Here is a 24,078-nt window from a genome sequence, read left to right as displayed (position 1 = left end):
CAACAATCAATCATGAACGCTAGCTCTCCTCCTGTCGGTTGACCCCTCTGCTCTGGTACCCTTCACACTGACTTCAAGTAAACCAACCAACTGTGCTTCCAAGGAAAGCAGTCCAGGTCAGTCTGGCTGCATGGACTCTGCTGCTGACAGCAGCAGAGAAAAATTCAAACCAGCCACACAGCCTGGCCCACCTAATGGTCAGTCAATGTACCCACCTAATGGTCAGAAAATGTACCCAGTCAAAAGGAAGAAAAAGAAACAGCTTAAAAACACAGCTAAGAAACCTCTGGCCCTAGCCCGCATGCAAAAGCTTCCTGGTTACGATATGTGCAGATACCTGCCAAGATGGTCCTGGCCTTCTCTGACCGTTGGTACATAAAGAAAATAGGTAACTGGGAACTGAGCTCTGAACCTTGGAACTGATAAACTTTCCAGGGTGTTAAACTCTCTACCCAGTGGCTCTCAATGGGGAGTGATTTTGCCCCTCAGGGGACATTTGGCAATGTCTGAAGACATTTGTGGTTGTCACAAGTGGAGACAGCAGGACAACACCCACAACAAAGAGTCATCTGGCCCAAAATGTCAGTGGTGCCAAGGTTGAGAAACCTTGCTCTAGAGCCAAAGAGTGCTGGGTTCAAATCTTAACTTCACTGATGACTAACTCGGGGACCTTTGTGTAAGTTATTCCACCTGTCAGAGGCTCAGGCTCCTTTTATATAGTTAACAAAACCCGGCCAAAGAGTGCCGGGTTCAAATCCTAACTTCACTGATGATTAACTCAGGGATCTTTGTATAAGTTATTCCACTTGTCAGAGGCTCAGGCTCCTTTTATATATATTTTTTAAAATATGCAGCAGTTTCTAAGTGCCAGGCACTATTCAAAGCAGTTTGTACATATTAATTCATTTAATCTTCCTCACCATCCTATGCTATAGTATTAACCTTATCCCTCACTTCACAGATGAGAAAACTGAGGTGTGGAGAAGTTAAGTCAATTGCCTAAGGTTATCCAGCTAGTAAGAGGAGAAAGCAGGATTCACATTCAGCATTTTGGAGTCACAGCCTTAGCTCTTATAGCTCCTCATTCATAGGGTTGCCTCATAGATGAAAGCAGACATGAATTACCTACTTTAGTCCCTCATACCAAGGTGTGCAGCAAATGTGGCTTCTCATTCCTCATTCTGCATCAACCCTATACCCTTTGCATTAATCTTGAACATGGATAGCAAGGAACACACCACTTGCTCCTTCTATTTCCCCTCCATCACCCAGAGAATAGAAAACATTCAAATACTTCAACTTCCCAAACATGCAGGAACACCAGAATGTTTGTTCAGAAATTCAAAATAGCTCTAGTGAGGCTGGCATTAATGTATTCTCATGCAATGTTTTCAAATGTCACAGCCCAATGACAACAACCACTGCTAAGGCTACTAGGAATGACATCCCAGACCTGAAATTGCTCTCTGCTGTAACACAACACTAAAGACCACCCTGGCCCTCTGCATGTTGACTTTGGAAGGTCCCAAGTCTGTTTGTTTGGAAATAAACTAAAATGTTGTCTATATTTAACAGATAACCAGGCCTTACTAAGCAATCTGAAAGCATGCTCTTAGAAGCTTGCTGTGAGAGCTCCCTTCCTGGCCACTTTGCAGAAGAGAAACTAACCTTGCAACAGCAAGCCAGGACAAAAAAGAAAACCCACAAGTTTTAATATGGTCGGGTCTGTAAGCACAATCAAGGAAGTAACAAGTCAAGCTCAACATTAGAAAACTTGATCCATTCATGAAAGGACAGATGGTCTCAGCTGATGCATGTGAAGAAGTCCAAGTACTGAGAGGTGCAGCCTCCGAAGCCCTGGACACACCCCTTTTGCACAGGTCCTCCTGCTCTCCACCCCAAGTTAAGGAAAGATGCCCATGGGACCCTTCTCCTTTCTTCTCCAGACCCCAGTTTCCTCCCATCTGCCCCCTTGGTCTCCCTGTACGTAATCTCATCACCCCCTACACACTCCATGCAGTCTGACCCTAGCCTTTAATAGAATGCTTCCACACTGGGTCATTCCAGTCCATGGGGTCTGATGGTCATATTGAACACTTTGAATGGCCTGACATTTTCCAGAGGCAAAGGTGCTTAGATGAACCAAGAATCAGGGCCAGACTGTTGACAACCTGGTATACCAATGCAGGCCAGCTCTGGTCCACCAGAAATGCTTGGTGGCAGAATGGCATATTTTGGATTAAATAAAAACATATTTTTAAAATAAATTAAAGATTGCAGTTTGTTTAGAAATGTAAACGGGTGAGAATCTTTCAAGCTTAGAGCACAGAAATGGAGAGAATAACAAAGTCGGTCCTTGGGAGCTGGGGGCCAGCCCCCTTTTCCTCTGACAAGTGAGTCTGTTCCAAGATGCTGCACCAATGGTGCCAGCCAGCTTGAGCACAGGGGCTGACTTTCCAACCTCCTGCAGGTCACATGAGCAGCAAGTACCCCAAGGGAAGGCTGTTCTGGCTAATGGAGAAGAGAGGAGTAGACAGCAAGGCTGAGGAGAGCCCACAGGAAAGGGGGCAGGAAGCGAGGCAGTAGGACAGGGCATGGCTGCACCATCCTCAAGGAACACATCTGGTGACTGATAAACATTTATTTGCTTTATATTAGGAGAATGAGAACATGGACTATAGAAAACCGGAAGTACTGGGGGCAAGGAAGAAGCTTCAAGGCAGAGTATGTTTGGGTGAAGTGGTAAGGACAGTCACTGCTCTACGTGTACCACCAGCTATTAAAAAAAACATGCAGCACGCCATAATCACAGCACCACCTCAATGGATACTGAGTACTACATATAACATACATTAAGTGAGTAAGAGTCACTTCTATACATATTAGTATATTTTAGCACATTTGGCAATGTGTTGTGGTGGAGGAGGCTTCTTCTGGGTCAAGGCTTCCTGGGTGCAAATCCCAGCTCTGCCGCTTACTAGCTCTGTGACATTTGACAAATCCCTGAATCTTTCCATGCAGCAGTTTTCTCCTCTGTAAAGTAGATTAAAAAAATGTCTACCTCAAAGTAAAACTCTCAACACATGGTAGCCTGTATTTTTTAAAAACCTTAGGATTCAAATCAATGAGCAAAAAGACTTGGGAGTCAAGCAGATAATGAACATTCCTTTTCTTCAGAGGCTGGTGCTGAATTTTCTCATCCTTCCTTAATCACTGTAAGCTTGGCTTATGTCCTAAGACAGAACTTGTCCTCTCTATGTGTGTGAAGCCAACTGCACTAGACGCCTGGCCTGGTGTTTCTCTGATCTCTCTTCTGCCAGAGCTGAGATTCCACTCAAGTCTGAGGCCCAGCTCATTTTCTCACTCAAAAAGTCTTGCCTTTTCATTAACTCCAGTCCTTAGGTCTCAAAGGGGTTTGTCACATGGTCTTTAGGAAGAGATAGTCCCCACTATGACAGAGGATCCTGACAGCAGTTATAGAGGGTTCATTAATGAAATCATTATTCACTGTCACTTGTTAAAGAACTGTAAGGCAAACTTTATTCAGAGGGACCATTGAGACAGATGTAGGGACCACTGCAATGGGGTTTTGCAATGGGGAAGAGAGATTGGGCTTAACTCCAAATACAACCAAAAAAAAAAAAAAAGTGGGAATACATAGCTAAGGAGCAGGGTGGGATCTGGGGGTAGAAAATTACTGAGGAAGCATCAGAGCTAAGGGGGGATTCTGGCTAAAATGACCTAAGAGAATCCTTGCTGAAGGCAGTTCAAGGCAATCAGACATCCTCTGGGGGTAGCGGGTGGAGAACGATGTTGGTATCCTCCCAAAATTCTTATGTTGAGACTTAATGCTCAATGTGACAGTATTAAGAGGGGAACCTTTAGGAAGTGATGAGGTTATGAGGGCAGAGCCTTTATGAATGGGATCAGTGCCCATACAAAACAAGTTTAAGGGAGCATTCCTGCCCTTTCATCATGTGAGAACATATAGAAGGCACCATCTATGATGAACAGGCTCTCACCAGACATTGAATCTGCTGGCACCTTGATCTTGGACTTCCCATCCTCCAGAACTGTGAGCAATAAATTTCTGTTGTTTATAGATTACCATTCTCCAGTATTTTGTTATAGCAGTGGGGACAGACTAAGACAGATAAGGAACCCGATCTGATATCAAGGATGATCAGATATTGAGGGTGGAGAACTCTGGTTCAACTGAATTCTTGCCATAGTTGAACAATTTGGAGATAAACACAGAAGCTCAAATGTTGAGGCTCAGTTGAAAAAAAAGCTCGGAAGAGCCTGGCTAAAGTTTGGTCATGGAGAGAACCTCTGTCAGCCTAACTTCAAGGGTAGCATGTGGCAGGTGAGATCCACACTCTTAGGAGGGTGATTTTGTGAAGGACCTGCATCTCTGTGCTGGGAGAAGGAGGCAGGGTGGTAGGAAAAGGGCAGAGACAGGAAGGAGGAGCTGGGAGAAGATCAGAGCCTGAGCACTCGCCACCCCCACTGTCATTATTTTGCTCACACAGGACCCCTGTACTCTACATGATGAAGCAGTCACTTTACCTACCAGCATCCTGGGGGCAGGAAATATTGGTTTTAACCTGTGTGTTATTTGTTTCAGTCTTGGGACGCCTTGGAATCAAAGCTCTCACTGTATGGACACAACACTAATTCAGGTTCTTTTTTACCCAATGTAAAAAAAGAAAACTTGGTTTCCTCTGGCCACTCAATCAACACAAAACCAACAAGGCAGAAGGAAAGGCCCTTCCTTCCCAGGCTGGCTTCCTCAGAGTGGGGGAGGACAAGGAGGAGGAAGGAAGCGATCTGGAGTCAACCTCAGAAGAACTGCTGACAACACCAGCATCAACAAGCATCATCTTGTACTTGTCTCTACTTAGTGCTTTCCACAGTCCAAGAGTAAAGACTTATAACTTCTATCCACGGGATTTCTGCTGTTCTATGCTACTTCCCCCTCCTGCTCCAGATGAGGCCCCTCGGGGCTGGGATGTGTCTTCAGGTCAGTCTGCTCACACATGAACAAATCATGCATGCACACATTCACACATGTGAATGCACACACACTCACACTTCTGCATATTGGAGATACACAGAAGATAGAATGGGTCCTCTCCTGCTGACATACCTACATTTGAGTTTCTGAAGGTGACACTGTCTCCACTGGTAGGAAGAGAGACAAATGAAGCTTCCTTCCAGCTGAAGCAAATGGAGACTTCGTTTTCTCACTATAGAGTATTGTAAGAATTGATTGTTTTGGAGAAATAAAACAAAATCTAAGAGCTCGGGTTCCTACATTAGAAGACAGACCAGATCCATTCATTCAGCAAGCACTAAAAATCCACCACGTAATTAATACATCAACTGCTCCCTCTGTGCATAGAGGAAGAGCAGTACAGTCCCACAGGCTGGCATCTTTGCCACTGGAGTCTGTCTGCACAAGATGTCGAAAGCAAGCTGCTGCCATTTTTTGATGTTTCCTTGTAGCGTTAATAAGGAAATAAAAACAAAAACTGTTAAAAATCAAACCTCTGTCACTCTGTGCTAAATTATAGCAACAAATTCCTTTTTTAACAAGGTGCTATGTTCAGGGAACATATCTATTTGCTGATTGTTCCTTAAGAAGTCTCTCTCTTCACTAAGAAAGGACTTTAACCAGAAATTCAGGCACTCATTTGATGTGATTTATGCATCTCCAGGTGTTTTTTATGTTTCTTGCCTGCTTCACAGACTTTCCCTAAAGAGTGAGGTGTCTTCCTAAAAAAATGAATGTTGACACCCTCCTGATGACCTTTGTGTGGAAGAACACAAACATCTGTCACATATCTATTACACATCATTTATCTGCCATGAGCTTAACATGCATTAGGAAGTCTAATATCTAATGAGCACAGTGATAAAAGCTTCACTTGAGGAATCATTTAACACTCCCAGTAACTTTGTAAAATACTATTATCACCCCCAGCTTACATGTGAGGAAACTGAGGCTCTAAGTTAGGTCTAGAATATTCAAATCCAGCCTGACCTTTCTCCAAATCTCCGTTCTTGTCCCTGAACCAAAATGCTCTCAGACCATGGTCTTCTCCCCTGTCAGCAGAACCTGGAGCATTTCTGGGTTGGTGTCGAATTACAAAGCACTTCTCTAAAGCAGAATTATTAGAAGCACAGTCTGTGTGAGGGTTATTTGGAAATTTAAAAAATAAAAAATTTTACAAAGAACAAGATCAGAAAGCCGGCTCTGCTGTGGGCCAACAGAGTTCAGGATGCACTGCCCACGGGCAGGGCTTCCCCGCCAGCAGCTCAAGATGTGCCTGTGCAGACTTTGCCTCTTTGAACTCAGTTTCTTCACCTTTAAAGTGGGTCCAATGAGGCCTGTCCTAAGGGCTGCTGTGTGCATTTAATGTGATGAGAATCCTCACACATCTAACAAAGTGCTTGGCCCCAGGTGGTCCGTAAATAATGGTGATTGCTACTATTACTGGGTGGATTCCCAAGACTTATTCCCACATCTATTGGAGGGAAAAAAAAGGAGAAGTCCCTTGTGGGAAGAGTATTTTGTCATCGAAATGTTTTAGAATTGCTGGAGCATGGTGAAAGTCAAAATCAAGCAGTCTTTTAGTTGGTTGTATTATTGCTTTTAATTCTCCAATGTACCCTCTTATTGCCTGTGCCTAGGCGGGCCTCTCTACTCCCTCCTTGTCCCTGCTCCTTGGGCACATGCCTAGATCTCTTCCAAATTTCCCAATAAAGAGGCAATGGAGAGGCAGTCATGGTCTCTCCCAGTCCACATCTCCATGGTAATCACAACACTTCAGGGAAAGAAAGCAGCTCCTTCACAAATACAGGCCTCCCTAAAAAACTTTCCAGGGAAAAGAAAGGGTCTGTGGAAAGGCAAAACTTAGGAATGAACCTGCTGTCTAGGAAGGCCAAAGGAGAGGGAGAAAGGGGAGTGGCTGGAGGAGTGGGTAGGGGCCATCACCCAGGGCCAGGCAGGCCTGCCAAGAATTTCCAGTTATCTTTAATTCAGCAAGAAGCCATGGATGTGTTCAGGGCCAGTGCAAAGAACAGCCTGGAAGGGTCAAGGCAGGATGTGAGAGAACTGTAAGGAATTTTCTGCTGCGGTCAAGCAATGATGTCCTGGACCAGGGGAGCGGACATCAGAATGGACAAGCAGATGGGTTCATGCACTCATCCTCAGGAGAAGGAATGGGCAGGACCTGGTGACAGATTAGGTGTGACAGGTGGCAAGGAGGAGAGCACGAAGTCCAGCTTCCAGCTCAAGCAGCTGAGGGGAGAGTAGTGCCCTTTCCTGACACAAGGCATATCTAAAGAGGAGAGACACAAAGGCTGAGGCAGGGGCTGAGGGGTGGTTTGGGTTGTGGGTGTAAGAAGATGTTGAATGGGTTGTGTACATGTTGAGTCATCCAAGTGGAGACGTTGAGCAAATGGTTGCATTCACAGTCAGATGTTCTGAAGAGCGGTCTGGTTTCCACATGGAAACAGAAGTCAAGGAGTTGATGCCTTCACCCAGGAGATAGTACACAGTAAGAACAGAACTCCTCAGTCCAAGCTCTGGGGAACGCCAATCCTCAATGGCCAAGTGGAAGGGGTGGCACAGACAGCAGAGAAGACAAGTAGGAGTAGCCAGAAAGGCAGGAAGAAAACCAGGGGAGGCTGGTGCCTCGGAAGCGAAGAGAAGAAAAGAAGATCCAGAGTTTTAATTAAACGTAAGACAATGCTGCTCAGAGGTCAGGAAAGACAAAGATGGGACAAGGTCATCAGAATTTACCAAGATGCAGGTCAGTGGTGATTTCTCTCTAAGATTATTATTCTTATTTAGAAATAGGGTCTTGCTCTGTTGCCCAGGCTAGAGTGCAGTGGTGTGTTCATAGCTCACTGTAGCCTCAAACTCCTGGACGATCCTCCCACCTCAGCCTCCTGAGTAATTGGTACTACAGGCACGTGTCACAGTGCCTAGTTTTTCTTTTTTAAAAGAGTCTCAATTGAGGCAGAAGGATTGCCAGAGCCCAGCAGGTGGACGCTGGGATGGCCATGAGCATGCCACTACACTCCAGCCTGGGCGACGGATTGAGACTCCAACTCCAAAAAAAAAAAAAAAGAGTCTCACTATGTTACCCAGGTTGGCCTTGAACTCCTGGGCTCAAGAGATCCTCCCACCTCAGCCTCCTAACTAGTTGGGACTATAGGCTTGCCCAACCATGTCTGGCTAATGTTTTTATTTTTTGTAGAGACAAGTTCTCACTATGTTGCCAGCTGGGCAGTGCTCTTTTTAGAAACAGGTGTGGCTGGGCATATTAGGGCTGAAGATGGGAGGGAGGTGAGATCTGTGTGTACACAGCCCAGATGGCTGCCCCACGCATACCCTCCATCACCTCACTTAGCTTGTTTCCTTCACAGTCATTCTCTTAAAGTAAGATGCCTTGCTTCTTTGTTTGTTTATGGCCTTCTTCTCTCACCAAAAATGTAATGTCAGGCAGGCCAGGCTTCCTGTCTGCTGTAGTCACAGCTGTACCCCAGTACGTAGAATACTTGGCTCAGAATAGAAACTCGAGAAAGACTATTGGGTATTGAATGGATAGAGGAGCTAGAAAGCACAAGTATTGATGGGGAATGAGCCAGTGGTGAGGGGGAGGCCTGGGTGGGTGCCCTGAGAAGAAGGGATCCCCAGTCAGGTGGAAGTTTAGGGCAGAATGCCAGACACCAAGATGAATGCTTGGAAGAGAGTATTAGAGGTATTTTCTGGTTTAAATGACATCCAACCCACATGGCTTTGACTTTGGTCATGTCCCCCAAAAGCAAACCTTGAGACAAGGATTCCTGGGCAAGCAGGACAGAAAAGGGGAGAGGCCACGTCCTAACCTCAACCAGATCCCAAGGAAACTTCTGGAATGTAAACTGCACTCTTTTGAGTTTGCACACCCCTCCCCCTCCACCACCAAGGCAGGGTAGCCGAGCTTCCATATTCTCACTCCAGTTAATGTTAGCTACCGATTGTCACAGGCAGAGAGGCTCCTAGGTATGCCAGCTCTCTTGGCAAGAGGGTAGTCCTTTGAAGAAGGTGCAAGGCGTTAGAAACAAGGATACACAGGACTGGTCAAAGTGATCCAGGAGTGTCTGGGCACAGTGCTGGCAACACACCAGCCACTAAACCAGGATAGATGTAGATTACCCTGGAAGAGCCTCACCAAGCAAACAACTTCAGTTCATGGAACTGGATGGTGCAGGGATAGTTACCACTTAGAATAGTTTCTGCTCTGGAAGAGAATCCTTCAAAGAAAGACATCAAGGCTTCTGTACTACACAGAAATGCTCTTCTTGGACAATGGCGGGGTGGGGATTTAGTACAGCTATTAAAACTAAACAGTATATGCAACTATTAAGAGAGTATGTGGAAATACTTAAAAGTCAAGAAATAGAAAATTGGATAATAACCTATATTACATTCTGGGGAGGTATTTATTATTATCATAGTATTGTGGTATTGCAGAATCCTCAGAAATAAAATCAATTAAAATGAAATAAAATGCATAACCAACTAACATTTACTGAACACCTGCTATGAATCCAGCTCTGTGCCAGAAATGGTGAAATGGAGAAATGTCTCCCATGCTAAAAGTTTATCCTCAGGCTGGGGACCAGATGAGGTTCCTGAAACAATTCAAGAACAAGGCAAAACAGGATCGATGGGAGGCTGTGCAGCATGATGATTAAGGGCTGAGTTTGAGCCTCAGAGTCACAAACTGCCTAGGATGACTCTCATTTCTGTCACTAACCTCTCCATGCCTCGGTTTCTCCATTTAAAAAATGGAGATATTAATAGTTCTTACTAAACAAGATTCCTGAGAAGGTAAAATGAGGTCATGTGTGAGGCCATTAGTGCTGATGTATACAATAAGCACTCAGTCCTTGATATTGCTGCGGTTATTACTGAAGGTGAGGTACGAACAGACCACCACTTACACGACTTGTCCTAGGACTGAGACATTTATACCTGGCCACAAGGTCACAATAGAAAAGAAGTCAAGAAACATTCATCCTTTTTTTCTTGGACCCAGATGTGACTGAGCTAAGCATGGCCCAGGAGTTGAAGGGTGGCTTGGTGGCAGGCTCCTCTGCAGAGATGGCCAGGAGCCGAAGCCAGTGGTTGCCTGTCTGGGGAGCCTTTCAGAGTATGTACATGCTCAGACTCTTAAAGAGCACGGATCAACAAGGACACACTGGAAAAGCCATCAGCATCTTTGCATCCCTATTGACCGTTTTCTGTCCAGCACCAGGGAGCTGGTTTTCTGGCCAGGAGGCAGAATGGGGCATCCAGGCCCCAGCAATACAGTCACACAGGCCTATGCTCTGGCTACATCTCCTCACACAGCAGGGTGACCTTGGGCCAGTAACTTTGACCTCTGAAACCTCAATTCCCTTGTCTGTAAAACAGTTCCTGACCTTGGTTACACATTAAAAATCACTGGGGGTGTGTTTAAAAGTCCAACTGCCCAGGCCTTGTCCCAGACCAATAAAATCAGAATCCCCTGATGAAACCCACTGCTGTAAGGGAAGATGATCATCTTCTATTCACAAGAGTGGAATTAAGTGATATTATCCACAGAGGATGTTTACCACTATGATATACACAGAGTGCTCCATAAAAAGAAATTGTCATATTGCACCTCTCAGAGTTCTGTGACTTAGAAACACTCCCCACAGACCCACAGAGGACTGTACTTGAAGCTTCATTCTGTCCATAGGAAGCTGTTCAGGTACCTCACTTTGGCAAAAAAACCAAAGATAAATCCCACATTTTGATTTGTCTAGGTCTTTTGACCACCTTGATCCTGAATCACCTTATTCTTGAAGAGAGAAAATGGTCAGACCCAGAAAGTGTTTTTCTTCTTCTTTTTTTTTTTGAGTTGGAGTCTCACTTCGTCGCTCAGACTGGAGTGCAATGGCACGCTCCTGGTCACCACAGCCTCAACCCGCTGGGCTCTGATGATCCTTCCGCCTCAGCCTTCCCAGTAGCTGGAATTACAGGCACGCACTACCACACCTGGCTGCTTTTTTTTTGGTTTATTGTAGAGATGAGGTCTCACCAAGTTGCCTGGGCGGGTCTCGAACCCATGGGCTCAGGCAATCCACTCACCTCGGTCTCCCAAAGCGCTGGGATTACAAGCTGAGCAACCGAGCCCAGCCGTGTTTTTCTTAAATTCAGTGCTACAAAGTCCTTGTTTCCAGGTGTGCACTCAGAGGGCCTTCTATCCCCCACCCTAATAAGAGAAATGCCATTCAAATGGAATCTGGCCCTTGGTCTGTACCCACAGAGATTAGCACCCACAACTATAGCTATGATGGAGACAGCCCTGACAGTTATATCCTTAGTAGACTTGTAGGACAAATATTTCTGGGCCCATGGTCTCTTTACCATGTCTCTAGTCAGCACAGGGCTTCCAGCCCTGTGATACATGAAGATTCATGTGAACTAGGGTATAATGATTTAAGAGTGTGGGCAGTGCTTTCCAGGTCTTGCTTCCTACATGGATGATGTACCTGGATTCAGAACTGGGAGAAGGAACAAAGAAAACAGGTGGGATCCCTCTCAGTTTACAGTCATGTTTTTCAACATGTAATAAACACTCAAGAGAACACGAACAGAACTTCAACTCAAGCATTAAAAAGGACAGTTAGCATCCCTGCTGGAAGAGCTAGCAGGTGACAAGTGAAACAAGTCACATCCACACAGTGTTAAGGTAGTGGTCATCATCCAGTGGGTGCCAGGCAACAGAGCTGTTGATAAAGACTGTTCCAGTGCCACTGCAAGGTACTAAAAGGAAATGTGATGTGTGCATTCTAGAACCTGGTACTTCTTGTTAAGTCATTCAACAACACAGTATTCCCAAGCGGGTCTATCTAGATAGCTAGGTGACTTTACAACCCCATGAGATGGACACTGTTATCCCCACTTTGCAGATGAGGGAACAGAGGCATGCGGAGGTTAAGTAACTTGATCAAGGTCACATAGTTAGTATGTGGCGGCATTGAAATTTGAACCCTGGCAGTCTGGCCCCAATGTCTGTGCTTTTAATTCCTATGTCAAATTGTCTCTTGTCTAGTGAGGGTGTCAACTAGGTTGACAAACAATAGAATACAGTATGGCCTAAGTGATTACTAGGGAGTAGCACAGGTGACACTATCCAAAATCCCATTCTTATCTGATGCTCACTTCTAGGAAGGGAAACAGAAGGGTCTGCCAGATACAAGGACAGACAGAATGGACATCCAAAGGAGTTCACTAAGAGAAATTAAAAGATACAAAGACCTGAGCGCAAATGTTCATGGCAGCTTTATTCATGATAACCAAAATGTGGAAACAACACAAAGTCTATCAACAGGTGAATGGATTTTTTTAAAAAGCTGTGGCTTATCCACACAATGGAATATATTCAGCAATATAAAGAATGAATTGTTGATCTACACAACATGGACGAATCTCAAAATGCTAAGATAAAGAAGTCCAAAGCAAAAAGAGTACATATTTTATTATTTCATCTATGTGGAATTCTAGAAAAGGCAAAGCTCTAGTCTATGAAAACAGATCAGTGGTTTCTGGGGGATGAGGATGGGAGGGAAGAATGGAGTAAGATGGGCACAAGGGAACTTTTAGGGCATGATGGGAATGTTCTATTTTGATGGTGGTAGGGGCTCTGTAGGTGAAAACATTTGTCAAAACTCATTGAAATGCATACTTTAAAGGGTGAATATTATTACTTGTAAAATACACTCAATTTAAAGATTATTTTAACAAGAGACTTGATGTCATGCAGGCCCAACTGAGAATGAGAGTTTTGTATGGTCTGCTTCCTTCTTTTATTTTTCCTGTTCTTTCTGTCCTTCCTTTTTTACCTCCCTCCCTCCCTTCTCTCCCTCCTCAAAGCCTATAGTTTCCTTTTCCAAGCCAAGACAAGGTAACAGGCCCCAGAGCTCCAAGTACTTTCAGCACTGCCATTACAAATCAGTGGAAATGATCACACCCCAGGCAAATTGGTTCTCAGCCTGCTTCGGAGGGGCAGATGTTCTGTAAAACTGGCCAGTGACCCACAGAGAAGGCTGACAAACCCATAAGGCTCTTATTGGGCCCCTCTGTGACTTCTGCCTCCCAGGTATAAAGCATGCATATATTAGACAAAAAAAGAGGAAGTGCTTTTCCAAGAAGGACTCAGCCTTGGAAGAGTGAGAGGTCATTTGTCTCTGCCTCAGGGAAAAAAAATCTTCTTCCTTATAACCCTTGATAGTCCTTGAATTGTTCTCTCTAAGACATTTGGTGATGGAGGTAGAGGTGAGGGGCTATAGCAGGAGAGAAAGAGAGGTAGAGAGAACAGAGGAAGCAAACACCATACTGAGCTCTTAACAATCTTAGACCCTGGGAAGGATGAGGGAAAGAGGAAGCCCTTCACCCAACCAATGCCCACATGGCCACCTAAGATAGCACCCACATCAGCTGCAGCCCTGCCTTTGCTTGATGAGTAGTGAACAGATAAGTCAACAGGACAGGGAGGCAGCAGGAACAGGGATAGAACATGAGACTGGCACAGTTCCCTCCCCCCGGGGCTGCAGGAGGCCTATGGCAGCCAGAATGTCCATCTGCTACGTCCCACCATTAGTAGGCTCATAGCAAGGGAAGAGGACAATGACAACTCAACTGCCCCTTGCTCAGAAGTTATACCATGAAATGAGCAGCAGGACCCACCTGCCTGGGAATAAACTACCTCAGAGTCATCAGTCAGAGGCCTCTAGGACAAACAGTTTATAAAGTCCCTCCGCCAAGAGGCATGGAAGTTGAGTTCAGCCAAGCGCAACTCAGACACATGGGCAGTGGAAGGGGAGCTGGGAATGCCAGCTGCCATCCAAGTCATGTTTGCTGGAAGTTGAGAGAGACAGTCTCAGAGAATCAGAGGCTTTTGCTTCCCCCACCTCCAAAGAGAGTTGACACCCAGGTGGTAAGGCCTGTAATTCCATTACAAACTAAGAATGAAGAGATGATGGTAATATGAAAGTAAAACTCTGGCCTGAGACAGAAGAAAAACAGGCATCCATATGAGAAAAGGAAATCCTGGGTATTTAGTACATAGAAGAGGAGAGAGACCATCTCTAATCCTAACTCACTCTGTGTCAGGTTTGAGCAGAAGGGGGAAATATCCTGTCAAAGTAGGACAGCCAATGTGTAAAACTGAAAATCAGCCAAAAATCCATTAGCTCTCCCAATTTACAAAGAAAGAAGAATTAACTCCCTAGTAGCTTATGTAGTTTTGCATTTAAAGTCAAAACTATCTGATATCTACTCAATCTCACTTACTTTTAATCTGGTAAAGTTCTTATTGGCGAGCTGAACACACTCATACCCCACCCACTAGCACCAACTAGTCTCCTATCTTGGCCTGGAAGGAATATGTATACATTGCATTACTAAAGACATACCATCATGTCTATTGAATGAATCATAGAATATACTTATCATTGTAATAAGTATGTGTGGATATATACATTATATCAGTAGAGTCAGCATAGTCTTCCACAGATAAACAAGTGTTGAGGCTTATTGTGTTATTAAGCAAAACCCTATAGACTTTTATTTCCAGCACTATGATGAATTCGAGATGGAATGACTAATCAGCCAGCTAGTTAATAGGAAATAGTCAGCAAGCAAAAATTAAGTAAAAGCTAGAGCCCATAATGGAAGCCAATCCCTGAAGCCAGCTTGAGGACATTAGCCAAACAAAGTGACCTTGACCTTCATCTTTTGTGGCCTCATAGGAACAGGATGAGAATTTCCCATAACTGAAAAAAGATACTATTATATAGATCCAGGAGCTCCAAACCAAGTATGAGAAATAAAAAGAAATATATACCTAGATATACTTTGTGAAGCTGTATAACACCAAAGACAAACATCAAATACTTAAAAGCAGCCAGAGAGAATGCATAGAATGTTCTCAAAGGAAAGATAAGATTCACAGTAGATTTCAGATGCAACAATGGAATAACAGAAGACATTTGAATAATATCTTCATTGTGTTGGAGAGAAATTAACTGCTAACTTAGAATTCTACCCAGCAAAAATATCTCTCAAAAACAAGGGGAAATCAGTGTATTTTTAAACAAGCAAAAAGAGAAGCAGATTCTCACTAAAGAAAAGTCAAAAAATGTACTTCAGGCTCTATCAGAAAATACTAAACAAAATTAAGCTGGTAGGGCTATGTTAATATTAATCAGAATAGATTTTAAGACTAAAAGAATTGCTAGAGAAACAAGTTACACTTCATTATAAAAGATTCAATTCAACAGAAACATAAAACAATTCTAAACTTATAGGCACCTAGTAACAAAGGCTCAAAATATATGAAACAAAAACTGACAGACCATAAGAAGAAATAGAAAAGTCTACGATAATAGTGGGAGATTTTAATGTACTTCCCTCAGCAACTGATTGCTCAAGAGTACAAAAAATCATCAAATGATTTGAACAATGCAATTAAGAAGCTTGATCTATGGAGTTACATAGAACATTGCATCTAACGAAGGTAAAATCCACAGAACATTATCAAAGTTGACCACATATTAAGGCTTTAGACTATATGCTTCAATAAATGTAAGACGTTGGGTATCATTCAAACAACATTTGACAACCATGATGCAATTAAGTCAGACCACAATAACAAAAAGATAACAATAAGAAAAACAAATAGGCTGGGCATGGTAGCTCATGTCTGCAATCCCAGCACTTTGCAAGGTCAAGGTTACAGGATTACTTGAGCCCAGGAATTTGAGACCAGCCTAGGCAACATAGTGAGTCCTTGTCTCTACAAAAAATTAGCCAGCTATAAATAATCATAAGTAAAAGAATAAATCATAGTGGAAATTACAAAATACTTAGAACCAAATTATATTTAAAAATTACATATAAAAAATGTGTGATGAAATTAGAGGGGAAATGCATAGCATACACTGCTTATAACAGGGGGAAAAGCCTGAAAATTAAAAAGTCAAACATTCACCTTAAGAAGTTAAAAGAGAACAATAGTTCAAACCTAAATAAGTTAGAAGGAAGAAAATATTAAAATTATATAGAAATTCATAAACTAGAAAACAAATGACAGAAAGGATCACAAAAAGTCAACAACTGTTTCTTTAAAAGATTAATAACATTGACAAAATTCTGAAAAGATTGTTCCAAAAAATATATAGGAGACACAATAGCATTACATATGAAAAGGAGACATAGCCACAGATGTTACAGAACTTAAAGAGATAAAAACATATTATAAATAACTTCATGGTAAAAAATTTTAAAAACTCAAATGAAATGAACAAATTCCTAGAAAAATATAACTTACCAATATTGATTCAGGAAAAAAAACCCTGAATATCCACTATCTATTGAAGAAATTGAATCAGAGGTTAAAAATCTTCAGGAAAGAAAAAACTCTAGCCTCACATCAACTCTTTTTGAGAACAGATGAAGAGGAAACATTCTACAACCCACTTTTTAAGTTCAACAAAATTGTGATACAAAACTTGACAAGGGTAATATGAGAAAATTATAATCTAATACCCTCATGAACATAGATAGATACAAAAACTTCTAAATTTTTATTAGCAAAACAAACCTAGCAATGTATAAAAAATGAACCCACTATGACAAAGTTCACTTTTTCTAAGAAAGCAAGGTTAATTTAACAATGGAAAATCAGTTTACCAGACACTAACAAACTAAAGGAAAAAATTTATACAAATTCTCTCAATAAACAGAGAGAAAATATTTTATAAAGTTCTATTTATGATTTAAAAAAAAAAACTCTTTGCAAACTACAGAAGAGTAATTCCTTATCCTGACAAGAAAATCAAATCCACAGAGAACATCTTTATAAAGGAAAAGTGTTAAACAGTAAAGCAAAACTAAACTTTTAGAAGACAACACAAGAAATATATTGTTCTCAAGGATGTTCTTAAAAAGACACAAAATGTTTAATGATAAAGGAAAGAATGATAAGTTTTATCACATTAAAATTAATAATTTCTGTCACTCTAAGACACGAAAAAAGATGGTAAAAAAAACCACACAAATTAGAATAAGGTATTTGAAACACAGAGAAATAGTCTCCAGCATATATAAAGAACTTTTATAAATAAATAAGAAAAATGTAAACTACCCAATTTTTAAATAAGTGGGCAAAAGATTAAAAAAGGCACTTCACAAAAAAGAAAATCTAAAAGGCCAACAGCATATGATAAGATGCTGAGTCTCTTTAGTAATCAAATATATATAAATTAAAATCAGATAAGATAATATCATCCATCTATATGACTGACAAAAAGTTCTGACAATATCCCACAAAATATAAAGTGTTTTGCAAGATTACAGAGCAATGGGAGCAATTATATGCTGCAGCTGGATATAGAAATTAGTTAAACACATTGGAAATTAATTTTTTATTGAAGTAAAATTCACAAGACATAATGAAAATTTTTAACTATTCTAGTAACACTGAAAAGTCTCATAGTCTGTGACCAGTAATTCTACTACTATGTATATTCCCTAAGTAAACTTATATACATTCTCAGCAGGGGCCTTAAACAAAAACATTTACAGCAGCACTAGCAAAAAACTGAAAATAACTTATATTCATTAATAATACAATAGACATATAAACTATCAATGGAGCATTATAGTTTAGCAAAAAAAAAAAAAAAATTTCAGCTATACCCAACATTGTGACTGAATCCAGGAGTGAAACATTTAACAACCAGTTGGTAAAGGGACTGTCCCAGTCACAGTGCTAGAGCTGAGGCCCATAAGACCCTACTGTGCCAGAGGTAATCTCTGCAGGAAGGTGGGGGTGAGGAGGACTTGGAGAAGTATCACAGGAACACTCAGGAAGGATCAGGCAAGCAGCAATCGACTAAATGATATGGAAACATTTCAGCTGTTTGTCAACCAGTGTAGCCTTACTGGTGTGCATGAACTAAATGTGAGCACTGAGAGCAAAAGCATATAAACGGAATGATTCCATTTATATGAAGTTCACAAATATGCACAGCTAGACAAGATGTTGTTTAGGGTTATAAATGTAAGAGGGTAAGACAATTTTAAAAAGCATAGGGAAAAGTTAGACATGTCCAGAAAATGGTTATCCCTGAGAAGGGAGGGACAGGATACGATGGAGAGAGGTACACAGGGGACTTCAAAGGTAAGCGTAACATCCTTTTTCTCAAATTAGCTGCAGAGTACATGAGTGTTGGTCACATTGCTATACTTTAAACCTTATATACAGTTTATAAGTGTTCTTTTGTATGTAGTGACTATTTCATTAAGATTATTTTAAAAGAAGATCATAAAGAAAAATATAATAAGAAATTTCCACAGAGAATTGCTGTGGTTCCTGCCATAATTTTTCTAGTTGCTGGACAAAAATGATCTCCTCAACTGTAACTGGTGGTGCTCTTAAACCCACTTAAAATTTTAAGAGTTTCTCCCCAAATCTCTCCAAAACATTCTTGCAAGAATCTCCCCAGTGAAGTACAGCAAGGCCCAGCCTTCAGAGTACATTCTGCTCTGGCCTCTTTATTTAATACAAGCATAATCATAATGGTTTTTTATTTAATCTCCTGGAAACTTTTTTTCCCCCAATCTTTAAAATGAGGGCATGGAGCAAATTACTACATTCTGCTTCTTTTGCTTATATTTCAGTGGTGATGCTCTCATTTTAAGTTTTTCACCAGACGCTTCAGCTGTACGATGCCCAATTCCCCTCATTAAGATTTGCTGACAGTCAGGGGAAGTTTCTAACAGTGTATTAAGTGTATATTGAGGACCAGGGAGTGGGGGGAGTTTGAGGGGCTGCACACATGTGCAGTTTTTTTAGCAACCCCAGCAGATGCTTGTAGATTCAACATTTGGAGATTCAACATTCACTTTTTCAGTTATTTGTGAACAACCCTAATAGCCTCGCCACATGGCAGTGTGTATTTTCTCACGATGTGAACTGTGTTCACACAAGAGTTACTTGGCTATAGAGGGAGCCTTCTTAAAAGCCCAGCATCTCCAGTCCAAGGTGCCATCCAGGAAACAGGAACTCTCTGGAAGTGAGAGAAACTTTGTTTCCTTGAGTACAAGTTGGAAAGGCAAGTAATTGGTGGTCTGTGAACAATCATGGGAATCACTTCTCTCTGAACTGAAACCTGATTCAGAAGGAAGTCAAGAGCATATGCAAACATTTCTGCATTTGCAAATTTGGGGATGTGCCAAGGGTTTGAGATACATCCACTGATAATGTCAAGGGTCTACTGTATTGAATTTTTATTGATGAGGACTTCAAAATTCTGCTATTGAAATTAAATCAGTTCAGAGCTCTTCTAATTTTTTATTTTTATTTATTTTTGTGTGTGAAACAGGTCTCTCTTTGTCACGCAGGCTGGAACGCAGTTATGCACTGCTGGGATCAAATGATTCTCTGCCTTAGCCTCCCAAGTAGCTGGGACTTCAGCCACACACACCACCATGCCTAGCTTTTTTTTATTATTATTTCATTTAGATACAGGGTCTCACTATGTTGCCCAGGCTGGTCTCAAACTACTGGGTTCAAGTGATCTTCCACCTCAGCCTCCCGAGTAGCTGAGACTACAGGTGTGAACCACTGTACCCAGGCTTCTCTGAACTTAAGATAGCTTCACATCTAATGTAATGCCTGGGAGTCCAACAAATTACTAGACTAAAATTGATGATGGAGATTCAGCGGAGCATATTGTATATTTGTAACACTGTTTTTATTTTTTCCATCTCTTTCTATTATGTGTTTATCAATTTTTCTTTGAATCCCAATTATGCATATAGAATTCATTTTTTAAAAAATTGACTTTGAAACCCAATTAAAGGGTCCACAGATGCTCAGAGAGACCTCAAGTTTCCTGAGACTAACTTCCCTATGCTTCTCCCTGGCTTTGCTCCCCAAGTCTAGGGGCATTCTCAGATCATCCCTACTGCACATCTAAATGCAAAGCTTTGCCCTTCTCCTTTTTCCACAGTAATTCCAGCTGCACCTGGCATTTCAAAACACTTGGCAATGAGGAAGGGGGTCACATGACTCATGTATATGTGGCTTCCATCACTGCCCTGCAAGCACATATTCCCAACTGTGACTCTCCCAATAGGGTGGCCTTCTGGATAGCGTGAATCAGTTACTTCCCACAACCAACCCCACCTCCTCTGCCTTCCACACCCCCTGGGATTTCAGGGAACACACGCTTTCCTCAGCTTATTACAATAGTATTGTTTTGCTTACATGGAAACTTTGGGGAGTTCTGAGTATTCGTGATTATATTCAATGACCTGTTATTACACTTTCTTTTAGCAAATTTAAATTCTTCAAATAAGGCACTAAAATGATAAATGTATGTACATCTAGAAACTAAGCAATACTTTTAATACTTTTCATTACTTTTAATTAGGTCTTCACATTTTTCACATATGTATTGAATTTTTAAAATATTCTTTAAAGTGTCTGCATTCATTTTCCTCTACTTTTTTTTTTCCTCGTCTTTATTTTGGGGCAAACTAAGTAAGAAAATTGTCAGAAGGTCAGGACAAGCTCAGCATGGTTCATGTCACTCAGACATCCTTCTAGTTTTGAGCACAATGTCTGAACAGAGTAAACACCATTACTTAGCATGAGGGTGTGGCCATGACATTTTGAACTCATTTTTCTGATGGAACATCATCCTAGTAGTGGTGAGTCCACATTCCTCACACAGATGCCTCTAGAGTTCACCTCCCCTGCTCCATCTTTTCCATCATCAGGTCTCTTCTAACTCCAGCATCAAAGTTACCAAGTTGGAGGAATTACAAGTGTGTTTCGTGGTCATAACAAGACAGGTTGAAGTTCACATATTTTCTTCTCAGCATTTTCTTTATTATCAAATGTTAGAACATAATCTCTAATAATAATAAAAATAACACATAATAATTCCCTGCTAAATTTTGACAAAAGAGCATGAAGTTGTCAATTAATTTCAACAGTTGGACTTTATGGTTGCAATATAATTTTGACCAGTAAATCCCTGGCTGTCCAGAAACCTCGGGGGCTCTGTTATCCTGGATAGCTGCAGTATTTTTTCCCTAAGAGTCATTCTAAACAAGTCATTAAAGGGATACTTCAAATTTTCATGCCTTCTTGAATTGGACACACAAACATAATTTAAACTGTTCTTGATACATGTGGTTCATTGAGAGCATTGGTTAGCGCGTTAGGACAGAGTCCTTAAGACCCATCAAAATATACATTTCCTTAAACTGCTCACATTAAATACTTACATTAGCCTTAGAATTCCATGTTTTACATTCTTGTGCCTTTTAAGTTGTATATTTTTTAGCTTTCCTGTTTCTTGCATTATCATTACTTCTCATGCTTGATAAAAGAACTTTATCAATCTCTTCTAATTTGCTAGATGCATTTGACAAACTAATAACCAAGCATCTTAGAACTTTAAGTAAATACAGAGTTCTGAAAAAAAGATCTAAAATTTCCTCCAGTGATCAAAATTCGTGAACCATAGCTCATGGACTTATGACATTTCTCTTGGTTTACCATTTAGGTCTCAACTGGATAAGTGAAACTGTGTAAATGTGATCCAGATTGTTGTGGTATTATCCTAATACCCATCAGCTACAGAGCATATGTTACTTTTTAGCTGATCTCATTTTCTTCTCAAGATATTTCAGTGGCCTTGGTATGGCTACAATGGCTACACTGACTTAACAGATGAAGAACAAAACTGGTCAAGGGCTTTGGCCACATCTGGCCCAGAATGCCAGTGCTGCCTGACAACGTAGTCAGTTTTTTCTGTCCTGCCTGCCCCTTCAATCTGTAGATTTGTCAATATGCTTTGACTCCTCCGGAAACAGAATGAAGAACAGCATGTCAGAGCCTCCTTGACGGGAAGCACAGAGGGCGGAAAAGAACCTGAAAGGAACTCACAGAGGAGGAAGTGAGAGACAAGTTAAACCCCATCCAGTTGTCACACAGCTTTCTTAATGTTATCTTTCATCATGTCGGGTCCTGGAAGCTGCCAGGACTTCAGACTAAATGCATCTTCTTCTTGCCTGTACTTTTCACACACTAAATGTCTCAACGGCTCACTTGGCAAGGACCCAAAGGCAGCACACACTTCTCCACTCCAAGGAGGGTGACCACCACTAAAACACAATGGGCGGAGACACGTCAACAATAGTGCCAGTTGAGCACATCTTGATCCACTGCCACCCAGTACACAGCAGTAGCTGGCCCTGAAAGCAAGCCCACTGGGTTGTTGAGGGCAAGAAAACAATCTTTGCCGTAAGGGGCTAGACTTTGCCACCAAATTAATAAATCTGCCCAGCAGCCCTAGGCATAGGCCCAATGGGTATGAAGGAGGGCCCCTGTTAACAGTTCACTGTGTGCCTTAACTAGACAAAGTGGGGAGGAAGGAAACAGAGCTAAGTGTCACACACCCTCCCCTCCTGCCTGTAGACATCTCAGTGGGACTGTTGTCTACCTTGAAAAAAATTCCCACGATCTTTTAAAGCAAGGATGTAAAAGGCCTCCAGCCTCTGCAGCCTTCACAGCTTCAAAGAGTGTATGACAAATAGCTCAGACAACATTTGAGGTTAGGCTCAGAGGACAGTCCAATCCCAGGCAAAACACCCTGCTGGAATAGGAACTCTTCCCCACACTGACTGCTCAGCAGAAAGCACTGGGACCTGGGCCATCACTCTGCATTCAGGATTCCTTTTCTACCTTGAGTTAGGAGGCTGGGGGCCCTGAAGGGGTCCTTCTCCAGGGTCCAACCTTCTCTAGGTCCAGAGGGGTGAAATTGTCAAATGAAAGCTCAGACAAGCTGTGAGTGACTGAAAGAGATGTGGGAGAGCAACACCAATTCAAAGCCAACACCACACTGTCCTCAAAGGAACACATTATCATTGACCAGTGTGTTCACATTCAAATAATCCAAATTATTCCTCCTTGTTTTCACACCATCCCTGCCCCCAACACACACATAATTGCATAAAGACATCTTAAACAACTGTAGCACCCAACTTCTTTAGTCCGAGGGAGGCCAGGAAGATGATGGGGAGCTGCTTGGGTGAACGAACTGATCATTAGATGGGGTTACATAATCACACAAACATGGGCTGGAGAACATTTCCGTGCAGATCAGCTCAGCAAAACACCTCATTCTCCCCCTCTCCTCCTTTCCCACTCCCAACAACCAGATGCAAACCGGTATTAATGAAACCGAAGCACTGCGTGTAGCTAGGGGGGCACCTGGCTGCTGTGGTTACAGTGCCAGGGGCTGCAGGAAACTTCAGGGTGCACAGCAGATATACAGTCATGGTGCTGCTCCCCCACCGACCAGACCCGCGGACCCTCTTCCCGCAACCTCCGCCCCCAAAGTTCAAGGCAGGGCTTAGCCAAGCAGTCCCGAACCTCATCATAAACCAAACCAGCTGCGTAAAAGTAAACCAGCGCGCGGCCTTTGAGCTCCTCCACACCACCCTTTTTCCTGTCCACTCAGGCGGGTTCAGGTGGGCTGCCACACTCAGAAGTCCCCAGGCAGCCTGGACAATCTCATCAGGCACCACTGGGCACCACTCGTGTTTCCACTTAAAAGATGTGGGGCATAACTTGAGGGGCACCCGGTCTGCTAGTAGGAAGGCAAGAATCTGCAAACAGAATCGGAGTTTGGGTTGGACTGGGTTGGGTAGGGCTGGGCTGGGGGCGGGGCGGAAGGGTGATTTCGCTTTAGGAACATTTTCACCAGGCTAGGACAGGGGGGAAGGAACGCTCTCCTTTCTGTCTCGGCAGCCGGCATCACACGACTCTCGTCCTCAAACAGGCAGGCAACAGAGACACTCGAGTCCGCCTGCACAAGCCCCGGGCAGCAGAAGCAAATGCAGGTGTCGCAGGAGGCGATGCCTCCGCGGCAGCCCAGGCTCCTCCGGAGCCGATCGCCACGCGC

At 42.5% G+C, this 24,078-nt stretch overlaps 1 protein-coding gene across 2 annotated transcripts in view; it reads right to left on the bottom strand.

Moving 5' to 3' along the window:
- HIVEP3 (human immunodeficiency virus type I enhancer binding protein 3) overlaps positions 1-24,078 on the bottom strand; it is a 373,386-nt gene that overhangs the window by 348,445 nt on the left and 863 nt on the right. The gene's annotated exons all lie outside the window — the stretch shown is intronic.

Source organism: Carlito syrichta, unplaced genomic scaffold (assembly GCF_000164805.1).
Source record: "Carlito syrichta isolate Samal-C Ts95f unplaced genomic scaffold, Tarsius_syrichta-2.0.1 Scaffold314850, whole genome shotgun sequence".
In the NCBI taxonomy this organism is placed as follows: domain Eukaryota; kingdom Metazoa; phylum Chordata; class Mammalia; order Primates; family Tarsiidae; genus Carlito; species Carlito syrichta.
The sequence above is the reverse complement of the archived record's forward strand: the minus strand, read 5'-3'. Positions and strand labels throughout refer to the sequence as shown.